The 23832-nt window shown below is 37.5% G+C and overlaps 1 protein-coding gene across 1 annotated transcript in view; it reads right to left on the minus strand.

Annotated features, from left to right (window-relative positions):
• The window catches only part of Sema2a (Semaphorin 2a), a 345146-nt gene extending 322816 nt beyond the window's left edge, over window positions 1-22330 (minus strand). Inside the window, exon 1 of the mRNA XM_083095917.1 lies at window positions 21698-22330. The gene's annotated coding sequence lies outside the window, so the exon portion shown is untranslated. The remainder of the gene's footprint in view (window positions 1-21697) is intronic.
• Window positions 22331-23832: the final 1502 nt, after the last annotated feature.

Here is a 23832-nt window from a genome sequence, read left to right on the forward strand (position 1 = left end):
CTAACGAAGCGCTGGCATAATGAGGTGCGACAGAAAGGTGGCTGGCGGTCGTTTGGGGCGGACTGAAGGACTGCTTCAGACACCCTTGCATGTTGCATAAGCGTCTGGTATCGGGGATCACAGATTTCCCTCCCTACGGTACGAGGCGCGAACGACTCCAAAAATACTCACGCGCGATAATACACATCCGTGTGCGTGAGTATGCGTGATTGCATACATGTGAGACACACACGTAATGTAGTAACAGGGAGAAGCCTCGAGGGTGTCGAACAAGCACGGACTCAATACAAGCCGGCTGGATTACAGCCTCGCTGTGCGTAGCGATAACTTTCGATAGCATCAATTCGCCACTAGAGTTTGCGACAAACAGCACTCGTCCCACCCCTTTCGCAAGGGATGGTAGATTGTTCTTGTTGATAAAAGCGCCGTAATCTGATCGATCAATCGATCGCTCTTGATTGTGAAGATCATGAGAATGCCTTTGTAGAGAGCACGAATATTCGCGATGTTTTCGACAGTGTTATGTTACGTTAAGTTAGATATGTCACATAAATCTCTCTGCGCCAAGTGCACTATAATACATTTATTCTTGCACTAATGGCTTAAAAATGCAAGTAATTTGCGCGATTGTAAACGCAAGGAGAGAACAGTCCTGAGAGGTTGTTATAGCGCTCCATTTTCGTCCGACGAATTGAGAGTCGAACAAGGAAACTCCACCTCCTGTACCGTCTCAGGACTGCGAACGTTTTCTCACCGTGCGAAATTATCGTGCCTCTCTGCAACTCTTCGATTTGCGTTCCTCGACGTAGCTCCAAGCACCTGAGACAAAAGGAGAGACGAGAAAATGCAAAATCGCTCCTCGACCTGTATTCGTGCGACGATCCTGGCAAAACCCGATTTTGATATTTGTCTGCTTTACCTCGCAATATGAACAAATAACGAACAAAAGCGCTGTACATTTCAGAAATATTGGACGGATCCGGAAAGTCTTAGAAACGGAATCATGCCATTTGTATAAATAATGTGCATATATTTTTGATCCGCGCAATATTAAAAAATATTATACTATTTTTGCCATAGGAAAATGGCAAATTCGTTAGCATATTCATCTCTAACAGTAACGTGCCTGAGAATTTATCCTGAGAATTTTTTTTCCGCTATCTATGTATATTATTACTTTGTTATAAGCTTTAATTAATTTATAAATTCCGGTCGCTTCAATAATTTGTAATATTACATTCACCGCCGAGAAATTTAGCGTTCATTTTAATTAGGGACTACGGAGTATATCGATTTCATTGTTAGCCGATTGCCATTGTTACCGTTTCGAGTACTGGCGAGACATTTGTAGGTCGTTGATTTATTTCATCGTGATTTGTTACATTAAATAGGGGAGTAAGGTCGACAGGAGCTGGAGATTGCGAAAGGCAAGTTCGTTAATGAGAAGCTTTAATTAACACACCTTTATTCATCGAAGCGGGCATTCGTATCCCCCTCTTTCGCCAAAAAAAAAAGTCGATAACTTTTGATCTTTGGGCTTACGAACGCCAACTTTTCATTACATTTAATTTTATTTGATATGATTGGAATCATTTTTTATCGGATAATCCGTCATAAAAGCTGCATACATTGTTTTGTGAGATTATTTTGAGATTATAATATAAAATATAGTTCAAAACTCACCGATATAATGCGAAGTTGTAATATATAATGTTGTGACCTGTAAAATATAAACAAATTCTAATTATGTAAATTATATCTATGTAAAGTAGAGTATACACAATTAAAATTATAAAAAATAATAATTTCCCATAATTACATTTTGTAATCATTTTTTCGTTGAGAAAAACTTTTTAATATGCATTTTAACAAAATATAATTAATAAAAATATAATTTTTATTCCATTTTTTCAATTATATATAACTCATTATATAAATATTTTAAAATAAATTTAGAATATTTTTTCATAAACATTGTATTATACAATAATGTGAAACGGATTTCACTACCGCGAAAATAAACCTATAAATATTAAATTAAAATAATAAATTATTTACCATATAGTTGTTCCGTCATCGCTCGACACTTTTTCGGGCTTCCCTTTTTTCTCTTGTTTATATTTTGCTGCTTTCTTATAGCATTCACTTGCGAAAATGTGGTTAATTACACATATATTGATCGGTAAAATATGTAAAACAATCGCGCGACACTTTACTTAACACTTTCGACGTAATTAAGTTACGATACACTTCATTATATTGCAACGAAAGAACGATGCAAAAATTACATTTGCTACAATCTACTCAAAATCGCAAATCAAATTCATGCGCTATTTGCCGTGACAATTCTTTATTGCTAACAAATAATATATAGAATGTTCCAAATTTAAATATAAGAAAAAAATCGATCGAAACTAAGTAATCTTTTAAAGATTTACTCGTTGTTTCGTTTTGGTGAAAATTGAAAAAAAAAACAAAATAAAGTTTTTATTTTTCTCCTTTTTCTTTATTGTTTATTGATCCGTCATATGCTCCTGAAGTTTTAATATTTAAATTCGAGACACCCTGTAGAATTATGTTATAATGTAAATAATTATACATGGTAAAATTATAAAATAGATAAATATTTGTAGAATATATACCGTCAATTTGTCGATTATTCGCGCAGTAGATTTCCATCGAATAAATACATAATAGAATTCGCGTTTTAATATACATATATCATCGATATGCGAGATAATATACGAAGCAAATCGCGCCACTATCGGTTTGAGTCCCATCTTATGAATGACAAGGCCATGTTATAAATGTAAACAAGAGATGTGATGATACACGAAGCGTCTTATGATATATAACGCGCAATTATGTGTGTGTATGTATATGTGTTTACATACCTTAACCTTATTATTCAGGCAGGTAACGGTGTGAGCCGTTTCGTGTATCATCACATTATCTTATGAATTACGATTATAAGTACTAAAAGAGAGCAAAACACGATTATTTCCTACTATTACTTGATTATAATTAATGATTATTGAATGTCGAGTATTTGTAACGAATATAATTTTCATATTATTATATATTTTCCGTCATAATGTGATGAAATATAACATGGGATTGATGTCGGAAATGCTGTGCAAAATATTGTGGTCGATCATCATTAAATAAATTGTAATTATCGCGAGTGAGTGTAGTGTTCTATAAATGTCGTATGCTATAAAGTAACAGGAGGAACAAGAGAAGGCTCAGGGAACATCGAGCGATGGTAGGGCAACTGTAAAAGTAAGTATAATTTATAATCTATTTTTTTTTCGCGGTAATGATTTATTTTACATTTATATACTATTATATATATAATATATAACTATTCTCTTAAAATGCTGTTCTTTTAGAATATTTATCTCTGTTAGATAATTGTATTATTTATGTAAAAATTAATTATTGGCATAATTATTTATAAGTTATAAAAATTAATAATTTATATTACGGATATGAAAAAATTAAATTTTTATTTTTACCATATTTTATAAAAGTTGATTCTATCGAAAATTTTATTATTTTTGTACTAGTTTATTTTATTCTAATCCGAAAAGTTTCTTTCAGGAATTATATAATTTTATGAAATACATTTATTTGAAGAATAATTAGAAAATTAAATTGTAAAATAATCATTTTTCAAAAAAAAGATGAATAATAGGCTTACGTGTCTATCAAAAAATGTGTTGAATATAATTATTGACATTCTGCTTTATATATATTATAATATAATATTTATATAAAACATTTATTTGTATTTTTTTTACTACATTGTGTACTACAATTTGCTATTGCGCATTATATTAATGAGTTTTAAATCATTTTTTATTTTAATATTTTAATTTTAATACGATAAATTTATGAAAATTAAATAATAAGTAATGAAAAAACATTATTTTATTATTCAACAAATGTTTTGATGGACAGGAACTTATTAGTCATCTTTTTTTTGGAAAATGATATCTCTTTGATACCGGTATTTAATAAATTATTACATTATAAAATTCTGAAAATAAATGTTTACTTTATTTTGAATACATAACTTTTATGTGTATCTACAATTTTTATTTCAAATATTCATGATATTTTACGCTTAATTTTGCTTATTAGTCATTGTAAAATATACCGAGGGTTTTATAACAGAAGAGCATATCCTTAATTTTTTGAAAAATGAGATATTAATTAAAATAAGACATTAAGATATTATATATTTAAAAAAATAGATAAATATTAGTATTTCTAATGCTTTCTTATCCAAAACATGTAAGAATTATGTTCCTATGTATAAAATTCGAAAACGTTTTGTCTTATTCTTGTAAAATTACGATTTCGGGCTTGTATTCCTATATTTGATGAAATTTCTCGACATATATTTGTGACAGTTGATACGTAATTGCATTTTCATATCTAACAATAAAAATCAGATTTTTGTCAAGACGACTTTCTTTAAATGTTTTCCGAATATTCTCTCGAGCTATCGATTAAATCTATTACGAATTCAATCGATCCAGGTGAAGCTCGAGATCCGATAATTTAACTACCCTCAACTAGACCATGTATAGATATGATCTACTGTTTACTGTGCGTAAACTTGATGTGTGAGATACGGTGTACTTCTTAATATAAACGATCGTACATGTGTATTTGTAATGCACGTGTAGTTTAAATTTATCTTCTATTTAGAAAGAGAAAACTAATATAAACATCAGGGAAAGAAATTTTAATACAATATCATCCACACAATTCATTAAGTTGCCGTAAATTATAAATATAATCATATTTTATTACTATATTATATTATTATATTAATTATATTAAATGTTATAATGTAAATATTTAAAATACGAGATTTTGTGTATCGCAATATATATCGATAACGACACAATAATACATATGTATTGATCAAACAGTAATAACATTTTAACGTATGATTGCTACGAATGATTGGACGATCATTTTCCGTGGATTATGTTCCAAAGTTGCTCATAAAGCGTACAAATTGAAAACGCCAACGTATTTCCCCGCCCTCGCAGATTCTCGTTGCCGAGCAACCGATGAAAACAGCTGACGCTGATTCCGATAACGCTATCTAATACTTTGTCACTAACTCCAAATTAATAGGACATAATTAACAGTTGCATCTAATAAGTAGTTACATTGGGAGCAGGTTAAACTCCAAACTTATCGAAGTAAATTTAACGTATTACATAATGATAATTATGTATCAACTAGAGATTGGACATTGAAATGGAACTTATGATTCTTTCATCTCATTGTAATTGTCATTATTAATTTTATAATATAATTAAAGACATGCACATGTGTGTGTAACATTTTTAATATTTTATAATATAATATATTATATTTATAATTTTCAATTATGTATTATAAGGAAGAAAATTATATTTGTATCTACCGAAGAGAATGCACTCATTCAAAAATAATGTTTGTTTGCCAAAGTCGATCTTTAAGAAATTTCCAAGTAACTTTTATCAACATACTTTAAATGAAAGCTCGAGACCGAGAGGTTGTTACGCTCACTGGTATGAATATCGAAAGAGAAGTCCCTCGCATTAATTATTCCGAGTCTTCATGCTTATAGAGAAACTTTCTCGCCCGCGGTGATGATGTATTCTTGATTATAATAACATCTACTTGAAACTAGAGCTCGGAAGACAACGGTAGATTATTACTAGAGTGCAGACGGAATAATTTGCCAATTAGTATGAAGAAATCGATAGTTCCGACTCACGCGAGCTTCTAAAAGATTCCATGTTCTACCAACGAATCGTATTTGAATAATATAATTTTTAATGAAAGAAAATAGGGATAACATACATATTCTCTGATGTCAGCTGATGATCTCACATCGTAGATTATTAAACTTTGTTGATTCTCGATAAGTTCATGGAGTAGTTCTGTTCGAAGTATAGTTAGTTACATACAGTACGCATATGGTATCAAACTTGATCGCTACGTTACTATCACACATACAGATATACGCAAATCTATTCCTACCATATAGTTGATGAAAAGACGTGGCGAAATTTATGATACACTGTATATTGCTATTTACGTGCGCTGCATATAGTGAAATTAACACCAGCCGTAGATGGCTACGCCTAACGCCAACCATACAATATGAATACAAATGATCTAATCAGAAGACAATGCAGTATCTGTAACGATAAAAACGATATTGATGCGATGTATCCACGAAATGTTTTCGAGGTTTTTCGAAGTTACGGTTCGATCCCCCGTGGAGTTATTTACAACGATCGAACGATCAGTTCACCTTTAACGACCTCTTTTATTCTTTCTGCTATTCCACTCCCGATTTTTTTTCTTCGCCGTTTTGCGCCGCGCCTTCTTATAGACGAGTCCTCTTTCTCTCTCCACCTTCTCCTCCCTCGCTGCAGGCAGGAATGATAGCCATGGCGGATCCAGGTCGCGCGTAAATTTCCGGAATCTTAGCTGATTTATCACCGCTTGAAATATAGGTTGCTTCGCCGGAAGGATGAAAGCCTGGCGCGTTCACAGGTCATGGCACAGTTTGCCTTCTACCTCATTCCAATGGCTCGTCGTTTACCATCATGGCTCAAATGTTGCTACTACCGTCGTCGTTACTGGTATTAGTTGATGTTGACTCGTACAAATGCGCATGTAGACGCGATTCCGACTCAAGGTGAACTCGTGTTTTTACAAGGGGTTGACTCAGGGTTGAGCGAGGGTCGACCGCGCGGTGGATCGGATGAGATGCGGCGGGCAGACGTGGCTAAGGATTTGCTAGGCAAACACCATCGTGGTGTTACGATAACAAATCACTGCGAGTCGGCTTTCGCTACCGACGAGGCGCCGAACCCGCCACCCAAGTATTCCATCGTGCTGCGTTCGTGACGCTGAAGAATATATGGTTTCCGAACAATATGTATAAGAGTGCTGATTAACCATCCTGCTTTTGTGTATCAATATAATAGATTTATTCCGATATTTTTTATCCCTGCATTAACACGAACGCGTTAGATATAAAAATATTTCATATTTTTTAACGTATTTTTTTTACATTTTTTTAACACAAAATTTAAATAAATATGTTAACAATTTTTTGGATTGATCATTTATATTGTGTATCTAATATTTCAAGCAAAAATACTTTTTGGAATTGAACAAATATCAAACAGGTTTATTCTTCCGAAAGAATTTCGGAAGAATTTGCCGAAATTGCCGAGTGTTCGTAAAAACGCGAATTCCACGGAAGCGAAAGCATGGGCGCAGTCCATGCACGTATTCCATCAAGAGTACAGCCCGGAAGCTGGCGGAAGGGTCGAAAGAGGGTCGTCGAACCATACTTTACAACGGCGTGCCACGGTGGGGCCAAGATAAATGTACTCCGAATCGAATGCGTTCTCGTTCGAGATTGGCGTTCGAGGAGAAGGCCAATGTCATTAAGGCCGCCTTTATCGGTCACATTCGGTGCGATTTAGATCGACGTTTCGCGATAAGTTTCAGGGAGCCTTATACGAGGCGTATTGCACAAAACGATTGGAAGTAGTTAAGGAGAAAAAGAATGCAAATATATTGAAGTGAAGAATCTTATTTTTTCGATATTATATATATAAATAAATACGAGATGAGAACCAATGAATCGATGATTTATTAATTTTATGATCGTGTCAATATTTTGTGTTGCTCATCTTTCGAGGTAAAAACTGAATTTAAAGATTTGTCGCAAAGACGCTTTTATACATAAAGAAAGAAGTTTACACAAGAAGCTCCGATAGTAACGACAAGATGTTGATCGTAACACACTTAACCACCTAACCACTTTTCCATATCGGCCAGAACAAATAAAGCGTCGCAAGCTAGTTTCGGGGTAAAGGGAATTCCCAATTGACCTTTGACTTTGATCGATCATCTTTTATCAATGTCATTATCAATATATCTCAACTATTATATCCCTACAAGTTATCGTGCTTATTGAGAATTGTATTTTTAATAAGAATAATATACATATATGTAATAAGACGTTTGCTAAATTAAATTCAACATCAAAATACTATACTAATTCAGCAAATAAATTTGTATTAATTCTGCTTTATTTCTCTCTAATTTTTTTTCTCAATAAATAAAATCAATTCAAAAGGAAAAAAAATAGATACTGTTTTATAACGCGATAGTAGCATAATCTCGAATTATAACGTGCTGCGCATACAAAATACTGCTCGCGGACTACGATGACAAATCACAGCCATCTTCTTCCCCGATCGAGTACACCGATTCTCCGCATATTTTCTTCGTCACGCTGGCAATGTCACATTGTTCTCCACGACGGGAAAGAAATCGCTGTTGCTACGGTTGCCCATTTCCGTTATTCACCCAGCAACACGACATTTCTCACGCGATACGAGTGTATGACTTCTGCCATTAGATAGTCAATGGTGAACAATATGTCGCTCTTTGAGGGATGTCATACGAAGATAGCTACCTGACATAAATGGCTGCTCTGTAATATTGAAATGTCCTCTATCAAATTGATATTACAAGCTCAAGTTTGCAATGAAAATAATATTATTCGTAATATACATTCTTTTGCGATCGATAGCTAAATATTTGACAAATTTATACAACGCAATAATTGCGAGTATATACTAAAGCTACAAATATATAAGAGTATATTCCAATCTTTGAACAAAATCGACAATAATAATTAAATTTTAAATAAATAATTAAATATGTAATTAAGTTTTTTGTATTTTTTAAATTAATAAATCATTGATTCATCTCGTATTTATTTATATATATCATACAATATCATTGCTTCACGATTTTCTGAATATTTGTATATTCCGCGAAGAAATAAAATCCCATTTCAATATATTTGCATTCTTTCCCTTCTTAACTACTTCCAATCGTTTTATGTAATACGTATAAGGTCCCCTGAAACTCACCGATATTTTATTCGAGTATGTTTACACATCATCTGCGTGACAAGCAATGGGAAGAGATAATCATATACCGTAAATCATAACCGATGTAAATCGTTCAAGTCCAGATTTTGAAAAGATCGTCACGAGTACACGGGCCCTGTTTCCGACGATTTCGCCAAACGTAGCGGAAGGATTCATATGCTGTCATCGTCGGCGTCATTTCTGTCATTCTGGTTAGGATTGAGACGTTTGTCTTGCATCTGACATTGCGTCTTACTCGCAGTGAAATAGGGGGAGAAGCTGGCGAGTAGCTCTCGAGTGCGGAGGCTTGCCGGGTCGACGCTGCATGTGACGTCTAACGTAACGCCAATAACTCACCTACTACACGGAAGCCCTTCCCGGGAGGGGAAAAAGGGAAGGGCGGAGGAGCGAGCGCGCAACTTGCTCCTTCGCACCGACTAAGACCATCCACCCTCTCCCCTTACATCTTTCTCTACGCATCTCTCTTTATACCTCGCCCGCCGCTTCTACCGCCACCTCGTCTTCTCCGCATCCTCCCCGCCGTCAGTTCGAGACTCTCTTGGAATAACCCTAGGCACTGCCAAGTTTGCGAAGGGATGAACGAGAAATTACAGGGAGGTTTGGCTAAATTCCTTCTTCGCCTGCCACGCCCGACACCACCCTCTCGTAGGATTCGCTCCCGACGGGATCGGTAATTACTCGCCGAACACGAGGCCCGAACTGATCATTAATTTACCTCCAATTTCACAAGCGGTTATGCTTTGCCGCAGTAGCTACGGTCGGTGCAGGTATTATTTCGGCGAGAATAGTCGACGGTGATGATTATCACTTTTCGCGAGGAAATAAAGAGTCAAATGTAGGTCAATCTCGATGTGACTTCTTCGTATATGTTTGCCGGGGACGGATGAATCTCCTTTTTTACGACGCGCATACATCGCAACTGCTCCGTTTCTTTATTCACGCGGTGAATCGCGTATGCAACGACGCGACCCGGCTTTAACCGGTATTCGCCATTGTCGGCGAGATATACCGCAGCGGAGTCTCGCGAATGAAAAATTCGAACCAGGCGGATAGTTATATCGGTGCCCTCTTTCGCGGTATGTGGGAGATGCTCTCTCCGTATTGCATTTGTATGTATAGCGATTATTTATCATTGCGGCAAATGCGCTACTGAAATGCAAGTAAGACAGTCATACGCGCGATTATACTCGTATACAATATACGTTCATTGTATTACGCACGGTGTATTGCGCATGCATATTAATGTTGAAAATTGGCGATAGAGAAATAAGAAAATTAGATCTTCTAAGAGAATGTGTTTCTTATTTGAAATTATCAATTTTATTAAAAATATGAATGATAAGAAAATTATATCTTCTATAAGAGATGCGTTTCTCTCTCTCTCTCTCTCTCTCTCTCTCTCTCTCTCATTGAAAATTATCAATTTTATTAAAAGTGATATAAATGATAAAAGTTCCGTTTCATCTGTAATTTTATTTAAACTATATCCGCAAGGCATGAAATGTTAAGCAAATACGTATCTCTTCCTTTATAATACATGACATTTAAACTGAGTAAAATAAATGACTTGTTTAACCGCAGAGGAATATGATTCGTTACGAGATTGAAAATCTAAATTACGGTTGGCAGGATTTTCCTTTGATATTGCGCTGTTATCGCGTGTGAATGTGTATTGCCCGACAAGAAAAATCGCCTCAATACGGCGGACAACGTCTGCGAAATTACCCATGAAATATTCGATAACAAGTGTTGCATGGCAAAGCGTCTCTATATTCTTTACACTACATACAAATTGACTCTTTATGATACAACAATAACTTATTGAGCCAATGCATGTTGATCGCATGTTATCGCACGAGTGTCTATTGGAGTATAGTTGATATGGATGGAAAAATGACAAAGAGAATATAGAAACGAACGAGACTTTCTGCATGAAATGACAGCACTTTAAGATACTTTTCTGTTGTGCAAATTTTTCCTGCAGATAGAGATTACTGACAACTGCTGATTATGTATTAAAAAATTCATGATGCTATACACACGCAACTGTCTTTCCCTCTCTCTCTCTCTCTCTCTCTCTTTGTCTCTTATTGCGTGATTACGCAGTTCGGGAAATTTAATGATGCCGAGAGCTATACGATTTTGAGCAGTCTCGACATAGCATTAACGTGTTGATGAAAATTATATATTTATACTCGCGCGCGGATTACCTTGTTTTCCCTCTTACAAGTCCGCGCGATTAGTCGCACGCGGCCGAAATATTGCGCGCTTCATTTTAACCATGGCCGTGTCGCACGTATCGAGCTAATCTCATCGCCGCTCTGAAATCGCCTCGACGGAGAACAAGAGGAGCGATAAAACAGACGTGCACAATGCAGCAACGCGAATGGATACCGGACGTGGAGATAGTCGCGACCCATTCTACGGCATTCGTCGAATGTAATTCAGCGCGAGGGCATAGAATCGTAAATTTGCAGGATTCTATGCAAGATTGACGCCACGTACTTTGGCGGTACGCAACGTGGGTAGCGAAAGCCAAACGAAAAAAGGCAGGTCGATAAAACGGACAAGCAAGGTTGCTTCAAATTCTTCTCTTCATTGTCGAACAAATCATTTCTTTCATTTAAATCTTGAAAAAATCGCAATCCTTAAATTATAGATATATATATTTATTAGAATACAAAAGTTTTGCATACATATAATCATATGTATGTATATGTGTGTGTGAAAAAATATTTAGAAATGATAGGAAAAATTGGAATATATATATTGCATCGTTGCAAAGATCTTTTTTTGTGTCGAACGGAGAATTTATTTCTTGTATTTCGTGCATCTCCCGAACAATGAGCGAGAAGCCCTTCGTCATAAAGGATTTGTTCCTGTTTTGACGAGCTAGTCGCGCAAACTCGAGAGCCGAGACCAATTACCTCGAACCAAGATCTCTCTCTTTCTTTCTACCTTCTCGATTGATTCCCCGTATCAGAACGCTAATTGTTGTGCCTTTTCCCCTCGCCGGTTGTATCGATTTAGCGAGCCGGTTAACTGCGGGTTGTTAACGACAAGAGAATCACGTCGGTTCTAGAAATCTGGCACAATGCCTGATTCAAGTTATGCATTAATTTCGATTTTACGAAGCATCGAAGTGCGTGCATCTTTTATAAATCTTACACAAATTCTTAATTGTTTATATGTTTCTGATTGTTATATTGTACAAAACTCACTTAATTTCTATTTAAAAATTGAAAAAATCATTTGATAAAAAAGCACGCACAATAAATTCTTTTATTCTCTTTATTTCTGATTGTTTCTCAATATTTGTTTTAACAATGTCCAATTTAGTATAATGTTAACAAAAGAAAATATTAATAAAAAGGAAATGAATTAATTGAAGGAAAAAGGAAAATATGTTTGCACAAGAAAATGTTTGATCATCTATTTTCCGCTACATTGTCATACAATTCGACATCGAGGATACTGTGCTTTCCAAAGATAAATTTGTTAGACAAAGAGCTATCGGATTCCCTTTAATGTTATTCGATAGTCCTAATTTTTTCCCGATAAAGAATTGAAATTTGCTCCATAAAATCGGATTTATCACCTTCAAAGTCAGCAGTGCCCTTTGATCAGACCTATGGACCATTGACCGCTGTCCCCTGCAGCGCTATCTATCACACCCGGAAGGCAGGCGGTGTCCGTGTAACAGCAGTTAGAAGATTGCAGATAAGAAGAATCTTGATATAAAAAATAGGGGAATTTTGTCGACCAAGGGGACTTCCGTCGACTTTATTCCGTTTGAATCATCGTTTTAATCCATAGTTACTAGTCGCTCTGAACAGTTTAAGTGTCCATTTGACGATGGAAACGAGAGGAAAAACTTGTGCACAGATTGAAACGATGGTAATCGATAAAAATCGAAGTCGAGAAGGGATCATGGCTAAGTGGAAGAAGAGCGGGGAAATGGATGGAAAGCTGAAGGAACGGGAAGCGGACGGGAGAGACATATCAGTAAAATATACCCGCAGGCTGACCATGGGGAATCCCCCGTAGTTCACCATGGTGAGATACGATAACATCTTAACTACAGTGACTGTACTACACTCGAGCCCCTTGAATCCCACCTGTGGGTCGGTCGAGCTTGTCAAGAGGGGTTTAGCGCGTCGTCCTTGATGTAAGGCAACCCTATCTCGTTAGGACTTCCGGTGGCAGTTTCGCGAAATAAGGAAGATATATACAAGGAAGTGCGTTTGGAAATGGACGAGATTATTACATCTCGCAACGGCACGCTATCCAACAAAAATGACAAGAAAGGAGATACGAAGCGGAAGAAAAAAATATACAAGAAAACACACACATATACATTTTGCACGCAATGTTTCTATCATCGTTCTTTCAATCGTTTTTTGCGTGACAAGGCGCCGCCAGAAGAAACACGGCTCATTCGTTTCTGTATGGTAGCCACGTTTTTATCGGTAATGTTTAAGAAAAGAACAATGCAGCAAGATGTATTATATGACGTATTATTTTCGGAAATAATATTGTGTGTAAAGAAATCTATCAAGTTTTGTGATAGTTTGCGGCATAATCGGTTTTCTTGGCAAACGATTCTAAGACATGACTCTTGTCTTGAAATAGACACTATTAACTTGAAAATATATTCAGTCTTTTCATATCAAAAGAATTGAATAAAATAATGTAAACAGATATTTATTTATTTATAATTTATTTAACATTTATTTATTTATCAAATAAAAACGGTAGCATTGCAATTATAACATTTTTAGCAATAAGAATCTTGGAAAAAATACAAATATCTACGTAATTCAAATAAAAAACTAACATCCATAATTTAAAATAGTGATTGTAATGATGTAATAAAATCACGGATCTTTCGCTCTGAAAAATTATACTGTTTATAACACTCGATAATAATAGCTGCGTTTACATTGAAATGAAATACAATCGAAAAGAAATGAGATTGAAGTCAAAGAAAAAGCTGACGTGATGGTGTATGTTTCATTATACCTCATTAAACAAGAAAAAGTTCTCACTTATCCCTTTGAGGATTCACACAGTAGTAAAGCTTAGAACTTCTTAAAAGTTTTGTCCGAAACCCCGTGAAACGAAGAAAAATTCTGGACAAGATTCATCGAACGGAAGTATACGAGGCCGATGAGACGTTCGCTTCCATTAAATGTCAAGAAAAAAAATGGAATTAGCGGACGTCTCTCATGAACAAAGTGCAAAGGGAAGTATTCCGTCGTCGCGGTTGTTTCTTTCTCGGGGAAAAAGTTCCAGCCTCGCTTCCTTGCTTAGAAGTTATCGCGCGGAGCTGTGACAACTTCTCGAGACTTCTGCTAAGAATTTCGCAAAATAAAGGAGAGCTGCTCTTGGTCGGAACGGTTACTTGAGAAAAAAAAAGGAAAAAGTACAAACGACTTGACGTTATACGGTACAGCGAGAGAGACTGTGCCTTGTGAATATAAGCGAGAAAATAAAAAGCGAAAAATCGAGATGAAGATTTGAACGCGTATTATACGAAATACAAAGAAGTTTTAAAATCTACAAGTACTAAGAAAAAAACTATCGTCTCGTAAAAATATACAATAAATCTTCTTGTCTGTATAAAGAGTGTCTATTATAAAGTGATTCATGTAAACGCAATAATTTGTGTATTGATTGTCTATTCTCAAAGCTTCACTCTACATTTTCAGTGTGGAATTGCTGAATAAGAAGAGCGAAGAGATTCGTTGAACTGAAAGATGGAAACATCGTGTTACGTAATTGGTTGCTATAAATGCGCATTCTTTTTCAAAGGATCGAGGATAAGAAAACTACATCTATATACGTATTCAAGTCGTTACTGCAGTAGGCATCACTTGTGATTTTTGCCCAAAGAAGAATTACTCGATGGTTATCGTCATGGTAAGAAATGTTAGCGTCGAGAAGAGAAGAAAAATAAATAATGATCGTGAAAAAGAACGTTGACGTGCGTAAACCATATTCATCGAGGCAGAAGTTTTCCGGCGTCTCGACACTAACCGTTCGAAATAAAAAAGACCTACGTTGCAAAATTGTCGCTGAAAAAATCTCTAGGATGTCACGTAGCTTGCCACAGCGGAAGTTCAAATGGAATTACATGGCGAGCCCGAGCAAGTAATAATGACGTTCGAAAATAAAAAAGAATCTCGCCACGAACCTGGATCGATAAAGTCGAAACTGCAACTGGAAAAAAGGAAAAGACAGAGCAAGGAAATAGTAAAGTGAGGAAAAGCTGCAAAAGAGGCATTGCACGAGTGAAAATAGACGTGCGAATAATATTCGTGATTCGAAATGAGTCGTCAGGCATAAATAGAAAAATAGAATCTACGTGTGAGGCCAACAACAATGATTAACAATTTTCGAAAGAGATATCGAGAAAGAAAAGAACAGAAAATATGGAGATGAAAAAAGAGAACAAGCAGTTGAATAATTCAAGCAAAGACAAATACCGGAGAAAAATCGAAAGAGAAACGAATGGCGCGACCCGCGTAGAAAATCAAATAAAGGCAGGAGATGGGAAAGTGGGAAGCCGTGAAAATCGGATATTCGCACGTTCTCCATCTCCGTGAAGTCGCGAGTGATTGTAGGACTTTTGGAACTTGCCCGGCGGACACACACACATTGCAGGTGAAAGGAAAGGGCACGAAGGGTAATACCTTGAACACGGGCAAGGCACTATCAACATTGTCACTTCGAGCGTCACATCGCGGAAGCATATACGAGCGTCGCTTCCGCCGGAAGCGAGATGAGAGGAAAGGAAAAAAATAGGCACGACGAATGAAAGAAGAAAGAGGAGGGATGAACGCATTCCGTACGCAAAATCCCTCCATCGTCGCCGCCACCGTAGTCGCAGCTTCTGAAAATTTCATGAGCCTCCCACCGATCGGGGGGAGCTTTTTATTCGCATGGGACGCTTTGCATTTTTACGATGAAACTAAGGTGGCGGGACTGTTCGGCGAGACCTTTGAGATCTTCGCACGTGGTACATGGATCCGAATGGGAAGATCCGTTGTAAACTTGAGATCGATATCCTTCGAGTAAGATACCCAGTGGACATATTCGGTATAATCGGGGAATGTCGGTCTCATGAACGATTGTTTGCGTGTAGCGGAATAATCGCACGTGTTGCTGTAGTATAATAAAGTCCTTTACATGCTATTTTATTACTCTCGCTGTGTATCAGCTTATATATTATAATCGCAGCAAATTATTTTTAATCATATTTTATCGACAGCGAATTCATCGATAATCTGATTGAATCGCGTCACTTTCGCGTAAGATCTTGCGCAAAATCATGCGCGCACACCTCGTCGTGTCTTGAAACTTTATCTCTCCGCCGCAAACTTGTCGATCTTCCTTGTAACATCGAGATAAGTCTATTTCTCATTCTTAGAGGCGGCCGTGTCTTTGAGCATCGCCGAACTCATTCTTATTCAGGAAATCCGTATTCCGCGAGACTCGCTGTTTTCTTCGCCGAACTCGTTCGTTCCTTTCTATGCGTCCCGCCGTCCATTTCCTGCCTTTCCGGTGTGGGAAGGTTGAAACTTACAATAAGTCGATCGGTCAGGTACGATCCGAAAAGAAAGCTTTCAATGGGTACATCTCGCTCTCGAGAACCAGCAGATTCAATGACGATACCGAATCGGCGAAGTTTTCGCGTTACCTAACCATCTTTCTCTCTCTCCCCTTCCTCCCCTTCTGACTCTGTCAAACTCGTTTTCTCCACTACAGGCATACGAAATGCGTGAAAATGTAAAAAATGGTGTAAAGCTGTGAGCGCCATTTCTGTGGAAAAGAAACATTTCATGATGCTGCTCGGACATGCCGCGCGTCATAGAAATGAGATTTCTAACCGGGATTTTTGCTGCGCGCATTAAATTACGGTAATTAGTACTTTTTTTTAAATTACCTTTAATACGCGGCCAACAATGTAGCACGTCGAGCGATACGCGGCGTTATTATTAAAAGCGTCGACGCAGGCGTGAAAAAGACGGAAGTACTGTGAGAACTGCATTTATTTTACATTTATACTCGGAACCCGAGCATTTTCTAATGAGGATGCAGTATACGTGCAGTATGCCTGAAATATTATGCCGCATCGCTTAGGACGCAGCTGGAACGCGGCGAGGCGCAGGACGACTTTAAAAAATCGCCGACCGTGCATTTTAATGTAGACTCGCAAACAGGAAGTGATGCAGCCTCTTACATTATGATGTTTATCCCGCTACACGCTAAGCAACTTCACTAGTATATCACGTTACATAAAAATGTGTTTCAACTACGCTCGCCGCTCTGCTCGGAATATATAAATATTGTCTTTAACAAGGGACGGCGAAAAAACGATCGCAACTTCCTAGATATTGCGACACCGAATATAAATGCCATAGTTGTCATCACACACCATCGTAAGTTATATTCGTTCCTTAATTCGCAAAAAACGTGTAATTTTTTCTCTACACTAATGACTAGCTTAAATCCGACAGATTACTACATATGTGTATCGATTGGAATAACAGTTGACGATTTTATCAAGCGCGCAGAGTTTTTATTGACGGTATATTATACGAAATTATACGTACCATCTATGTGTTTATCTCTCCCTAGAATTCCTCGGTGATATTTACTTCCTCCAAATGTGTATCGGGCCGTAAAAAAATCCATCGGTATCTCGCTATAATCTCTCACGCCCGAATTCCTCGTTCGTATTTACTTCTTCTGTCTGCTGACAAATTTCCACGTCGGTGGCCGTATAAAAATCCATCGGTAACAGTTGCGAGTCGCGAGCGCAGTGTATCGGGAATCGAGTCCGGGCAACGCGATGGCGTTTAAACCGAGAAATCACGGGCACAGCTGTTTCCGGTAGTAATCGTAAAAAGAAGGGGAAAAAAACAAACTGCGCGCGAGCGAAGGAGCTGCTCAATAAAACATAAGAGAGCGATCAAATAAAACCGCCGGCGCATTGAGGGAGTGCGAACGGCGAAAGATCGACGCAAGGAAAAACGCCTCGCGCGACAGAGACGAACGGGGGTCGAAAAGCGTCGGGAAAAAGAGAGGCTATAGAAAGAGGAGAGACAATGCATATCGATTCGCAGTCGCGGGAGCACCGCACATCCGTCCGTCGGTGGATCCGTCGTTCTTCTCGCCGCGAGCGAACGAACGAACGAGAGAACGAGCGAACGAACGACTACTCTTCCTTTTTCGCGGTGAATCGCGCATACCGTTGGCGCGAAGAATCGTAAAATTCTGAAAAATTTATCGCTCGCTGCCTCACCGCGCAACACGATATCGTCAATGACGATACCTTCCACCCTGCGGAATTCCGGACGGAGTTTCGGGTGCGAAAAACGAGGAACGGCGAGAAGCGAGGGTGCGAGACGGTCGGTGCTACATATTTAAGCGCTCGATCATCTCGCCGGTCCGATGAATTCTGACAGACTGATCCCGAGAAAAAGAGACGGAAAAAAGAGAGAGAGAGAGAAGGAGAGCGAGGAAAAAACAGGGAGAAAGAAAGAGGCGGAGAGAATGAAAAAGAGAGCAGCTCTCATGGTGAATTTTTGAATGGCTGGAAAAAGGGCTCCGCGCGTAGTCTGTAAAAATGATAAATGAACAGCGCTACGTGCGGAGCGATCGATTGGCGTATAAGCGGCGTAATTCTCGAATACGTTGTTAATCTAAAGCGATTGCATGTAACGCGGATATGTAGCACGCAATAGTTCGAGTATCCCAGTTGATGTTTCACAAACGTGTAATTACAAGTTTCGCTGGTAAATCTGGAATTTTTTAGTAAAGCAAAATGGAATACTCAGTGTCAGCGCGCGTATCATGGACATATTGTCCGGCTCAACGTGGAATCATTTCCGAATAATTGAAACATCGGGAATGATGCATGGCTATCGATTGCAATCGGCTATACAGCCAAATCATGCGCGATTGTTGAAATGATGCTTCATGTGATACCGATATATTATTTACTCGCTTCCTCCATCGTTTATAAATGTCGAGTTCCCCTCCTGGCCGATGCAATCAAATGGACTATCTATGCCGTGCAATGATTTGTGCAAACGGACGCTGACCATCTTTAATTCGTTTCGCAAATCGAGAAACCGATTGTCGATCTGCGAACCTTCCGTCAGATATGCACACTGGTCGGATAGTTTAATCGTGCCTTTTATCTTTCAGATCGATCATCTCGTCCAGAAGGTATGAGAAAATAAACTAGTAATAGAAATAATAAAATCCTTTTTCATGCTTTATCGACAGATATTTGACGATTCGGACTCAGTCAAGATCGACATTTATGAAGAAAATGGGAACGACAGAGAAAGAGAGAGAGAGAGATAGAAGTAATTTTATATCTATGTATTCAATATACAGGGTGTCCCTGAGCATGAGCTCACGCACTTGTGAGGAGGTAGAGCGCAGTAAATTAAATAAAGAAATCCTGTTCCATGTAACGATTTTTGTAATAATAATAGAAATATTAATTATTGAAAGTTCATCACAGTTACTTTCAAGGTCAATTTTAAGATTGACAGAGGCACTTTCAGAAAAAACGTTTGATACAAAAGTTTCTTATTTTTTCACGTACAATTCGAATCTGTAATAAAAAGTACCATATTCCCCTAAAAAAATTCAACTTCCGATCCGGAAGGCGTATTTCCGGTCGGAATCAAAAGTTGAAAATATCACCATTTGATAGAGCGTATCCGATTTACTTAAAAATTGTTCGCGATTTTTGACAAAAGCCATTTATTTTCATTTTAAAAGGGATGTACGGGTGGTCTGGGACACCCTGTATATACATTCAAATTTCTTCATGCAGCAAGTCAAATAGTATTTCTTTTAATTAATGTTATAAAATACAGATTCGCATTGCACATATTAATACAATCTGAAAGGGTATAACGTTATTCTCATTTTTATTCTCATTGATTAAAATATCTCGATCTCTGATGCTTCGCCTCGAGTGGCTAAGCTATTGCTCTCGCATTCGAATACGACTCACGCACGAGGGATGATACCGCGGCAATGTGGTAAACAATAAAGATGTCATGTAGGGTGTGCGCAATGAGACCGTCGTTCGTAATTCTGATAACGCGATAATGTTGACCACCCTAGCAACCGCAACGATTTATAAGTCGTTATCTCCGACGGGTCACTTTAAATTATGTAGCTCTTTATTACGATGAAAGACGATCGTTCGGCTGGAAGCACGCTTGCGATCACCTATGGTGTTCTCGTTCCGCTTATGTACACAAGAACAAAATAACGGGGGCTGACGTGAACGCGCATAGCAATTAATAATGCGGTCATCATTAACGCGAGTCGCTGAGCGAATCTAAATTATCAGATGAAAGTACAGTCGAGTGATTCTGGGGTTTCCAACGAAGGGATGAGACATAATAAAGTATAAGAATAAAATATGAGGAGTAGAAAAATTATTTTGATAGGATATTAAAATTTTTTCCTTCCCAGCATGCGTCTCTCGAAATGCTGTAGACCGGTTATATAGCGTCACGCGAATCTCGGGTGTACAGCATCGCCATTAATGCGATCTTACGCTCCATATATTTCCTCTGTCTTGTCGTTATCATATATATATATATATATATATATATATATATATATATATATATATATATATATATAGATATAAATTTGGTTATCTATTAAAGTGCGCGCGCGCGCGCTTAGGGTAGATAGTATATTAACGACGATGTGCTAACGAGGCTAGAGACCTTCGCGATATCGAGCCCTCAAGGAAAGACCTTGTTCGTCTAATGGTCAATTAGTCCCATCTAACCGGCATCCAATCAATGTCAATGAATATCCATTACCGCTAAAACCAATTGTTAACGATATTCGCAGGGTGACGCAGCGTCGCCCGGTTGGATTATCGTTACTAGCCCATCTTTGATAGAGATATTGCGACGCTGCGCATTCGTGTATTATCAGATAATCTTAACGAACCGTGAAAATGAGAATTTTCACCGAGTGACTTCGACAAAAACATTTTTCTCGTTTTGGGGGGCAACGGATGGTGCCATTTATCGGTTCGCTCCAAATTTTAATTAGTCTATATTATTGCGATATATAAAATGGATATAGAATGTGTAAGATATAAAGGATGTGCATCAGTGAAACGCTTCTTGCGTGCAAGATTGTAAAAAAAAAGTTTTCACGACGAAATGTTATTTTGATGAATTATTATGAAAGAACGCAGATTACGAGACGCGCAAGTATTAAGTTTTTTTCTTACTTTTATACACAATAAATGCGAATTGTCCGCCAAGGATTATCAAGGGCCAGATTATCTCGGCAAAGAGCTCGTGGTAAGATTTTAACGCGAGCTTTTTTCTTCTAGTTATATGTAATAGAGGAAGATAAGTCGCTAAGTACTTGTATTACATCTACCAACTTTGCCTGACGTTTACATACGTTAAGCCGTTGAGTAAAATCAATTAGATAGTCTGGCCGAAGTGCTACAGCAATAATTTAGTACGGTCGCGTGTCGTCGATATCTCTATAAAACTTATAAAATAAGTAGCTTCCGTGTGAAATGTACAAGTACTCGTGGTATTTTCTGATAACGAAATTGAACGGTTCGAATGTACTTAACATGCGGTACAAAACGATATTTTAGATATGCTTACCCGTGCGCAGAGTCGTCGCCAATCCGCGTAATCCTTGTTTCACGGCTGAAACTTTGGTTGTTCATTCACGACAAGTTTCATAGATGCACCGTACTTTAATATATATTTGTGTTAAAGTCCTGCTCAGAAATTCTTATCACACTGAAGATTTGTATAATTTGCTCCAGTCCAAAAACGAAGGTTTTTTTATAATATTCTTCTAGAGATTGACATCGATTTCAGTATCTTAATAACTAATTTTAGCTGAACATAGATACATTATCTACAGCAATCTATTGCATCTTGTTTTACATTTCGATCACTCGATATTGATCTCGAAATCAAGATTCGTCGCTGCTTACAATTCTTTCGGATACGTTACATTTCGCGCATATCGCGACGAGAATGAAACATTTCTAAAAGCGTTATGTTTATAAAACACGTAAACAAAATTCGCGTATTCGAGTCACTGATATTTATTTTTAATTGCATTCGATTGTCCGAGGCCATTCCGTCAACTTCGAAACGTCCAACGGTCACTTTTATCGCGGCGTAGTCATATTTCGAAGTCTGGAGGAATTCGAAGCACGATTGAATCGATCGATTTTCTTAAGCGCGAATGACAGAAATGAAAAAAATCCTTCACCTCCACTGACTGAAAAACCCGGCGATCGAGCGACGAGCGATGCAAAACATCCGCACGCTACCCGGCGACTGGAAGGGTGGACGAGAGTCGACGGCTCTCGGGGGCGGATTGTGCGCATGCGACATAAACAAACCGTAAAGAAAAACCCGATATACCAGGTGGGAGACTCTGGTAGTCTCTGGCGTATTCAAGTAGACGACATTATATAATACACAATAGCGTAGTTCCTTGCTCCTGTAAGCGCAACATACTTTGATACTCCGGACGTCCGGGATATCGCGCGAAACCGATAAAGGAAACTCGAAAACCGGAACGAGATACCGGGATTTCCGCGAGATGCAAATCAATTCGACGAACTGAAAAATTCGCATCGTCCGTAAAATAAACGATATTCGACAATAACAACAGAATTACAAATATATTGCATTGAAAGCGTTGAAGCCGTTCCGCAAATACGAGATAGAAAACACAAGAGTGGCACTTCGTTTTACTTGATTGAAAAAGTAATTAATCGCTGAGTTACAATCGTTTTTCAATGATGCAATGAATTATAGTTACATAACAGCATATACATGATTTTGACGTCACTTAGCGGCAGAGCGATATGTACATCGTGTTCCGCGCTCTTCTGACATAGTATCTGCTCTATCACTGACAAGCTCGTAGTCGGCACTACTCGCGGTCTGACTACAACGCATCCTGCATTACTCCGTAGGCTTGCAATCCGTCTAACTACTGCAGTCTGATGCGCTATACATTCTCGCCTTCTCTGTGAATTGCGGTCTTAGACTAGATATCTCAAACGATGACATTTGCAATACAGCATAAACGTGCACCTCACATTAACCCTCTCGCGGTTACAGCACCGACGATAACGTTTCATTAACGGTGGCAATTACCGCACGCGATAACGATGTCAAAGTTGTTCGGAAACTTATCAAAATTTATAAAATTTAGAATAACAAAAAATTAAAGAGGAAATTTGAAAAGTTTATATGTATATGATATACTTATAAATTTTATAAAATACTTTTTTTATAGTACGTTTTTATTATCTAGTAATTTTTAGCTTATTTCTTAACTTTAGATTCGAATTTATAATTGAGGAACAGAGGAGTTGAAAAAAATTGAAAATGAACGTAAAATGCTAATCATATATATTATTAATATCACAATAAAGTATATAGGGATGTATCTAATTTAATATTACATATAATATTACATATAATATTATACAGGGTATATCAGACCACCCGTGCCAGCCAAATATCTCGAAAACCAAGAACGACAGACAAAAATATTTCAGACAAAAGTTGTAGGGTTTCAAGTAACATATTATATAGTAATATTGGTACGACCTTGAATAGTGTTGTCAAGGTCACGTGAAGGTCATCTTAAATTTCTTAAACGGAACCCCCTATTTTTCATTACATATTCTTGTAGCTTATCTCGAGGGCTTTTCAAAACACTATAATAAAGTATTTTTTCATTGAGTACTTTTCGAGTTATG

The sequence above is a fragment of the Camponotus vicinus genome, unplaced genomic scaffold (genome assembly GCF_025532165.1).
Source record: "Camponotus vicinus isolate PSW18456_S1 unplaced genomic scaffold, iyCamVici1.0 SCAF_4, whole genome shotgun sequence".
In the NCBI taxonomy this organism is placed as follows: Eukaryota; Metazoa; Arthropoda; class Insecta; order Hymenoptera; family Formicidae; genus Camponotus; species Camponotus vicinus.